Below are 9514 nucleotides of genomic sequence, written 5' to 3' on the forward strand. Positions count from 1 at the left end.
AACAGCTAGAGCATAAGACTAAGCTCTTCTTCTACCACTGCTATTATATCACTTTGCAACAACAGAGAGGCATATTCTCCCATCAGAAAAATGTAACTGATAATATCTACTTACCACTCTGGGGGAGAGAAAAAGGGGGTTGTCTGAAGGCTTAGCCCATGTTTCATATTTTCCCAATATTTCATGAGATAAAGCTGATAAGACCACAGCTTTTCACCCAGAGTTTCATTTTCTACATGTTAGCAATTTGTAACATGAAGACTAAATTTTCTTCTTTTATTTTTACCATCTACCATTTGGGAAATACAATCCTAATTATAACAAATCCTTTACTGAAAGCTGGTAAGCAAATTGCAAATAGTTGTACATAGCTATATACCGCTTAGACGATCAGTCTTAGCTAGTGGTGGATGACTTTTTGATAAGACAACAGTGAAAGCAAATGACATGATTATTGGATGTGGATACCCTCTCTCAGTATGGCTGTAGACAGACTACCAGGCTTGTGCCCTGCACGACATCTGTCCTGAGAAGGGAGCCCCTCTCTGCCCTTTCTGCTGTCCTTGCACTGGGACAGTTCGCTACTCAGCACAAGGACATTGCAGAATGCTGCAGTGGGTAAGAACTGTGTTCAGTGAGTCCTGAAAGCTTGTAAAAATCCTTGGAGTAGATCATTCTATAGTTAGATATCTTGAACTCTCAGATGATATGGAAGAAGGATTCTTATGTCCAGCTCGTACTAAAGAGTCAACCGTGCAATGAAGTCCCAGCCCCTGGGGAACAGAGAGTGTGTAAGAGACCAAGAGGGAGATTTCCTGCTGTTTCCCTGAAGTGTTACTATCCTGTCCACAATTTTTTTAACAGTGTTATAATATTGTGATACATTTTCAGTATCCAAGACTTGAGAGATTCAATCAATGTCATACATCACTCGAGCTGACAAACTGGGAAACGTTTGGTCAGGGTTTGCCTACAATAACAAACTGTGCAGTTTGTTGCTGTTGTTACTCTTACTTCACTCATCTCACACCCAAGGCCAGGACAGACCACAGTCCTTCATTTCCTTTGTGTGACCAAGTGCAATTTCAGCACACAGCTCTAGGGCTGCAGCCCTACTGAGGTGTTCCCGTGCACAGCCAGGCTCCCACAGACACTTAGAATTTGTCTCTGTGGAGTCAAACACTTATACTTCATTGAAAAAACACTGGGAACCATGGGTGTTCAGCAGTTCTGGAAGAAAACAAGCTTGTAATTTCACCATACAATCTTGGTGAGCATCTACAAAGGAATATACAGTATTTTGATTCAGCATGAATAGTTTTTGAGGTGGCTTTGTGCAAAACAAAGGAGTAGAAAGAAGCCATTTTTAATAGCTTTCCAACTTGATTAATTTTCTGTATCAACTTCTCAATTACAATACAATTTCTTTYGAAAATTGCACAACTTCGAATTTGTTTGTTTTAAACAGACTGATGAGCAAATATAGTTCTTTTTAATAATTTTGCATACCAATCCTGAACTGTGCAAATCAGTCTGTTATTTTTAAGTCTTTACTAAGTAGTTTGATAAACATTTATTATCCKATGGGCCTTATGATTCAAAATTCTCTATTCATCTTCTGTGATGCCTCAAGATTTACTTACGTCTTCTAGTATTCTTCTTGTGCTCTGGTTGGATGACAGACTTTTGAGACTTATAAGTAATCAAGAAAAAATACCAAATAACAAACTCTTACATACGCACACTTGACCTGGAATATCTAAAAAGAGTTTTTTACAAGAATGGCTGTGACTCATATTGTTCGTGAACAGAAATGTATGTGTTAAGATAGAAAAGGTGTGAAGATAATCAAACCAAACAGATACTGCAGATCAAACTGAATGTTAGTGAAGAGCAAAATTCAATGTTGCAGTTTTCATCCAGCCATACTGATTATAGYCGTCTGGTAGCTGACAGTTCAGAGGCACTTCCAGGTGCCTGTAACAATTTGATTCTGTCCCAGCTGACAGTCATCAGCTCCCCCAGAAACTATAGCTAGCAGTGCTATAAATGATAGATAATCTTTGCTAACATTGCTAGAGTCTTATTCTAAGACACTGATTCTTAATTTTGTTCAAGTAGAACTCAGACTCCAAACCAGATTCTTTATCTGTCAAAGCCTCACATTTCAAATCCAATTGCTGTTAATCTTTTTCAGTCACGATAACTCATTTAAAATGAAAACTAGAAAACTAGTCCATAATACCAATAACACAAGGAGAAGGACAAAAAAAGACAAGAGGCCATGAGCACTGAAGTACAGTGTGAAACCTACCTTAATGTGTGTATCTCCATTAAGTGTCAAATGGCAGTTACTATACATCACTTCACATTCTTCCTTGGTTGGTCATGTGTAACCCAAAGTTTCTAGAGTATGTTGAAACTACTCAAGGTCCTGTTAAGTAGAGGGTCTGGCCCATGGCTCAAAGGCAGTATAGTCTGTGTGAGCAAGTCAGATGTAAAAGTTCAAAGAGGCAAGTAGGTGCCCATTCAGCCTGTATGAACAGCCTTTGCACAGATCAGTGTTCCCACGTGACTGAGCCTCAGTAGGGAGTTCTCATCATAGACTTTTTTGGAAGAGCAATAAACAAGATGCACACCTTAATAGCATAGCTGCTGCTTCTCATGGACAGCCGTGGAACAGGTGGCTCAGATTTGGCCTGTGAAACCTGACTTCATTGAGGACAAGATACGGCTGTTTCAACCTCTGGTCCGCAGTTACTTGTGACTTTTCTGTTTAGATTTGTAATATTCACTTGTTAAGTATCTCAGTGCAGATGAGATAATTCATCAGACATTTCCAGGTATTTTCCATACAATCTTTGAAAAGACTGGATTTTGCTTTGAATGAACATTCTTGGGTTAGTGTGCTCCTTGAGATCTAGCCCACCTTCCTTAATGTGTATAGCATGAAGCACAAAAGGACCTGCAAAAGCTCAAGGAGTCCAGAATAAAATTATTCAATATCTAAGTAACAGGTGCCATCTTCATAAAAACAATACTTGGCCTTCTTGTCTGGCCCTGGAGAAGAGAAGTCCAGTGGTGAACAGACTGAAAGATTCTCCTGCTGAGGATTGTCCTAGTCTGTCTCAGGCTGAAGGGAGGTACATATGGCTGTGAAGACTCAGAGAAGCTGTTTCCATTCAGTGACTACTTGGGAAACAGAAGATTCCAGAGATGTCAGTGTCAAACTTTCCACAAATACAACCTGCAATTTAAAATACTACTAATCATTTAGAATAAGAATAATAACTACTACCAGCATGGCGCTAAACTTGAGAGAAAGAGTACATAAGTCTAAAACAATTCTTCACTTTATGTGTTGGGTAGGAGACAATCTCTCTTAGTAATACTTAATATCATTTATGCAGTGCTGGTTGGTAATACCTTTCTGTCTTTATCAGTAAAAAGAAAAGAGAAAGAAATTTATCCAGAGTACTTTGCATATTATTTCCTTTAAGGAATTCAATGAAGAAGGAGAAAGCCAGCAGCACGCTACTGTATTATATGCTCACGTCCCCTGACATCTCTGTAATAATACAAATACAAGATGCTTTACAAGCAACTTGGTTGGATCAGCTGAGCTAGAGTACTGTCAAATGGATTTTATGAAAGAAACAATTTTAAAGAGATTTCAGCCTATTCATTAAAATGAATATCATTGCCTCTGTAAAAGTATTCTCCTTGATTTATTTATTGGAGCCAGAAGTGATAGATTTTATTCCTGTTCTGCCCATGTTTTTCCTCACTACCCTGGGCAAACCTCTGTGCAATTTTGTTTTCCAACTCTTAAACATGCAGTGATGCTCTCTATCAATGAAAAGCACTTTGTAGTCTATGCATAAAACAGATCAATATTAATTCTTTCTTATTATAAGTGAAGTCGGCTTGACATAGCTGCTCTTATTTACGTGACTCTAGGGATATGATTCTTGTAAATAAGAGTTCTTTTTTATTATTGGTTTGCCAAAGTTCCTCACAGATGCTGAAATGGGATGCACTTCTCTTCTGTAAAGACACCTCCAACAGAAGATGATAGTACAAATGTTCCAGTTTTCACTTCTTATTTAAGAGCTAGCTAGTAATTGCAGCAATCACACAAACACTTCCTCTTTTTTATATTGGAAATAAGTAGTTATGAAGAAGGGAACAAAATAACATTCACTGGTTCAGCTTCACAATTTTTCTCTTTTTTGGCCAAGCCTGCAACAGAATTCCTAGGTATCGATTAGGTGAAATGCTGTGTACACACAGTGGTGTATGCATGGTAAACACTGGGTCAGCTCACTGCCCATCTAGGGAAAAAAAGAGGTAACCACGTTCTTGGGATCAAAGGACTCCAAAGGTGAACTCCAGGTTTTCTGGAAAATCAGCAGGCCACTGAAGAAAATTCACTGTCAGAGAAGAAACATTTCAGATAGTGGCTGGATGGCAAATGTGTTTTCCTTCCTTGTCACCCCACAGCTGTTAAATATGTTTATTAGCCAGCTCAGATGAGTTACTTTGTGTGTATTGAATGCAATTTCCCTTGATTGCATTTATTTTAAATACTGGACGCTCTTTTAAAAGACTTAACATTTTAGCCTTTTGAAGATGAAGGATGTAAAAACTTTATTTTGTGTTTCTGAGCAATGTAGATAGACCTAAAGATTTCATGAACTATCATGTGGTTGCCCATATCTGACTAATAATTAAATTGTAAAATTGTTGTTTCACATTAGGGTTAGTCTTTTCACCTTCTTTAAAAATTAGAAATCATATTTGGTATATGAACATACACTGAATATCCTTCTAATTGAATTTCAAGAGCATATCCAGAATTAAATGTTTTTTGGCACTTCTAATACTGTAGTCTATAAGAAGAGCAGACACTTCTAAAGCAATGTTAAAAGCTGTCTTTCATAACTGAGTCAACAAATCATTTTCATAATAAATTAAAGCAAGTGTTTTCAATTAGAAGAGCTAGTGGCTGTTGGTAGTGTACAAAAAAATCATCCTAGTGTCCAAAGGGTTAGAGGGTTGGGGGTMCTATTTGGATTTGTTTCTCTTTCCAGGGAGATCTTTAACATTGTTTGATGACACTAGTTTCATTTTGAGATTGTTACTGAAGATAAAGGCTTCTGTGTTCTATGGCTGCTTGGATTCCTCGTACATAATGTCCTAGTAATGTCACAGTGCTGCTGTATCTAGATCAAACCACTGTTTTGATTGGGGGTTTTTGGCTTTGTTTTTTTTTAATAAATTCCTTAATTTAAATACATGAAATGATACGTTTTGCTTTTACAAGACATATATTCAAACTGAGCTTCCTCAAGTTCTTGGGAACTTGAAGTTAGTTTCAGTGGGAGTGGGGTGCAACTCATATCTTGCTAGGTGCCTTTGTGGCTTTATGTTTTTAATAACACTCTTTTTTTTTCTTTTCTGCTCCATCATATCTTCATGGAGATAGAGGGAATTGAAAACTAAATCAAGGTTCTATCTAACTTCGAGGAAGTTCAGATTCTCATCTGAAAACAGGATTTTGTTTTCCCTGAGACAGCCTTCCTCTGGCTAATGTAAGATGCACTACAAGATGACAGCCTACACAACTCTTTACAAACTTAAAAATGAGTACCAAGAAAAGGATGACAAAATCACTTGTAAGGACATAGACARCAGAAGACATGAACTATTTTTTTAAGAGAGCACTGCCTGATTTATGAGGTCCTATAGAGCAGTTTGCTTAGCTCCAGTTAGGCAGAAAGGAGGTGTTTAGAGCAAGAAAACAACAACAAATTTCAACAAAGTGCTTTTTGCTGCTGTGTGCATAAAGGATCTAGAACAGTTAGCTACAAAATCACCAACAGGAAAGCATTACAGTTGCTTTTCTTTAAGAGGAAAAGGAGTTTTCAAAGAGGCATAAAGAATATTTTTGCAAGACTGCAGATGACAGATAGGGTTTGCATCAAGTTTCACAAAATAACATTGTGAGAACAGTTTATCTGCATGAAAGCAGCAGCTACATCCAGCAGCTAAATTCAGTAAAACCTAAGATAATAAGCTACTTCAATGCAGGTCATGCATATTAACACTTTCCAAACAAATCCAAGCCATTCTTCTTGAGATTTTAACAATCTGAGTGGACTTGAGGCGATATTTTACTACTTCTCTAAAAGTTAGTATTTTTGCTCTCTCTGTATCTTGATGCCCTTTCTGTACAGTGACATTTAGATACGTTCCCTCTCGGCAGATGTAATCTTCCTCAGACTTTTCCTGTGATCTCTGGCATAAGATGTGCAGTTTCTCAGAGAAAAGTCATTACATTATTTTGAAGGCAATCCAATTTTAAAAAGCTAACATTTTTAATCCTTTAGGGGCTTTGAAAAATACCATAAATGGGTCTAACTGCAATTTCCAGTCTATGAGATGCTTCTGGGAGAGAAGGCAACACAAGTTTCTGCCAAGTCAGAGTCTAAATTGTTGAGTTTTGTAATATTATTACATTTTTGGTATAAAGTTAAAGTMAAAAATAAAATGTAAACAGGCCTGTTAAAAATTGGTGCTCTGATTTGTTCCAAGTGGAGAAGAGTAACTGTTGCAGAGTCTGAGCTGTGTGAATTGCCTCTTTATAGGCTTGGTTAGGTTTTGCCTGACCTCTGAAGTAGTTTCTTTCAAATTATACATCATTCTTTTCATCACTGCAGAATTTTCTCTTAATTAAATGAAAGTTTTTTCCTCTGCTGCTAGCAAACATCAGCAACTCCCTAGCATTGCAGGACTCCATGTTCCTCTGTTAGCTTATTTGGCAGAGGTCTGCAGAGAAGCTCTGGGTCTTCCAAACCTAGTAATAATCCATCTGAGTGTCACTGTGGCATGATAATGACTAAAATATCAAGAGCAGAAAGGTAGGAAGTTTGCCTTTTTTAAAAAAAAAGCTTGTATGAAGGAAAAGACATTAAAAACTAAATGTTAAAAGAACACGTTCAAGGGTGTAAAACCATGCAGCTAAGAAATGCAAGAATTAAGGTTGCTTGCTACTTATATTGTTTCATTGTCCTTACGTATTGTTGTTATTGTGCCCTCACCTAATAGTGTGCTATTATGTACACACTTACAGAGGAGAAACTAACCTCTTGCGGATTTACAATGAAGACCATATGCCTCCCCTCCATGGCATCTGCTAATACATTATGTGTTTCAGATCTTCATTTAAATCTTAGAAAAAAAAAAAAAAAAAAAAAAAAAGAGAAGAAGAAGCTGAGCTGTTTTCTTTCGAGGAAAAATCTCACCTAATTGTCTACTCCCCTCCATCTGCAGCAGTAAGGCAACTGTGAATTCTGAAAAATTTCTTTAGTCTAAGTACGTCTAAGTATTTAATACTTTATCCCATACACAAAGGGCCGAGATCTTTTAGGATCCCATCTGAATTCACTTAGAGATGCTATTGAATCCTGCTAGCTCCAGTGCTTTCTCAGGACTGGGAAAGGGATGTGGAATGACTTTTAGCTGTTTCTTTTCCCCGAGCTTGACTCTAGGGAAGAAAGGAGGAAGGATGAGGGACATGAAAAATTCCTCCATTTGTCCTCTCCACATACATTCATTCACATGCTCTGACCCCAGCTATTCAGAAAACTAAGGGGAAAGAGAAGCAAAGATGGAAATATGAGGCCCAGAGCTGAGGAGACAGTGAACTAAAAGAAGTATTTCCACAAAGAGGTGAGTACTGGAAAGAGGGAACATACGAACTGTAGAAGGGACAAGATACATCCAAGGGCAAATTTAATTGGGGCTGAAGAAAACAGAGGAATTGGGAGGGAGGAACTGGAATGCACGAAGTGTTGGAGAGGGAAGTCAGGACTCGTCAGGAACGGGATCACATCAGGGATGAATAGAACATTTCTGTTCAGGACAGGACTAGTGAAATCTGAAACACTGGCAAAAGGATATAGGAGAAATGAGAGGAAAGAGCATCTTGCTTCTTCTGCTCTAAGAYTCTCCCATATAATATCCTTTTTGTTCACTCCTCTTTGAGATGAAGTAGAATATAAAGGAGCAGGTTTGAAGGAAAGAAAACACACATCTTCAGAAACCCTTTACCACCAAACTGCCTGTGAAAACAAGTAAGAAAGTAGGTGCCATTTGAAAGAGAAAAGGAGGGGCATCTCTGTGGTGAGAAGGAAGCTCCCAATTCCTTTCATGCAGTGCAAAAGTCCAGAGTGTATTAACAGCAAGTGCATGCTGTGCTGAGGCTTCCACTCCCACTGTGCTCCCACCAAGAGAAAGGAGAATTGTCTCAGTCACCTGTTACAAGGTGTGTACCTACAGACAGAGGAGCTCTRGGTCTGGATTTTGACAGAAAGCTTTGACCACTGTCCCTGTAGTTGCTCGATTCTGACAATGGGAATTTGCAATTGGTGCATTCAGTGCCTAATACCTTCCATTGCCCTTACTTGTTCCTTCATTCTGGAAAAAAAAGATCTGAAGCAAAAAGCATTGACTCAGACTGATACAGTAAGGAGGAATTTATTGCTAATCATACCATAATCAAAAATTTTTTGGAAGCTTGCAATAATTACCTGGCTTTGGATCAGACATTCATCCAGTGCATTGTAGAATTAAACACTGACATTTCACATAATAGAAAAATTCAGCTGCAGCTGACATTATATACTTAGATGACCACTATAAATAATAAAATACAATAAACATTTTGAAGTTGAGATTCCATTAGGAATTTGCTCTGGTGCTTTCACACTTACATTATGAAGGAAGGAGCCTACCTTCACACTTGTTTCCATAATTCTTGCTTAAATCTTGTGTTGCTTGTTTGTCCTTGAAGTGCTTTTTAAGTCAAAGCTTTGTGGGTGTGGGAATGAATCCATAATGGTTGACCACATTAAAAAGTGAAATTTAAGTCTGTGTTTGCTTCTTCATATATCAAACACCGCTGCAGTGAGACATCTGTTGATTACCAGATGTGGCAACAAGGGAAAAATCAACCATTTCTTATGAAGTTGTACAATCCATGCAAAACATCACCACAAATGATATGAGCCAAAGTAACATGGTAAAAAACCCAGGAAACTTAAAACCAGCAGAGTAACTGGACAAACAGAGTAGTTTTTCTTAAGATTAATTAATAAAAACTATGCACTGAAACCTACACCTAGAAAACCAGGCTGCTTCTCTGACACTAATTACTTTTTTTGAAGGCAAATAAGAATTCAAGTAATATGTGCATGCATTTAAAATACTAATATCTCTATGCACAATAATTCAGGACTTTAGTTCTCAATTATAATCATTCTTTGTGGAAAATAATTGAAAACAAAGACAATATCAATCAAGAACACAAAACGAAAGAATATTTCTCCCTACAAACAAGCATGTTACTGTGTCAAGGAGTAGCGACACACATGGACTACTTCAGTCAGAATGGTACTGAATAGAAACTATTCCTCTTGGTTTTGAGGACTGCAAGAATAGCTGTAGCTAT

Source organism: Rhea americana, unplaced genomic scaffold (assembly GCF_003343005.1).
Source record: "Rhea americana isolate MKP2758 unplaced genomic scaffold, rheAme1 scaffold_57, whole genome shotgun sequence".
NCBI classification, from domain to species: domain Eukaryota; kingdom Metazoa; phylum Chordata; class Aves; order Rheiformes; family Rheidae; genus Rhea; species Rhea americana.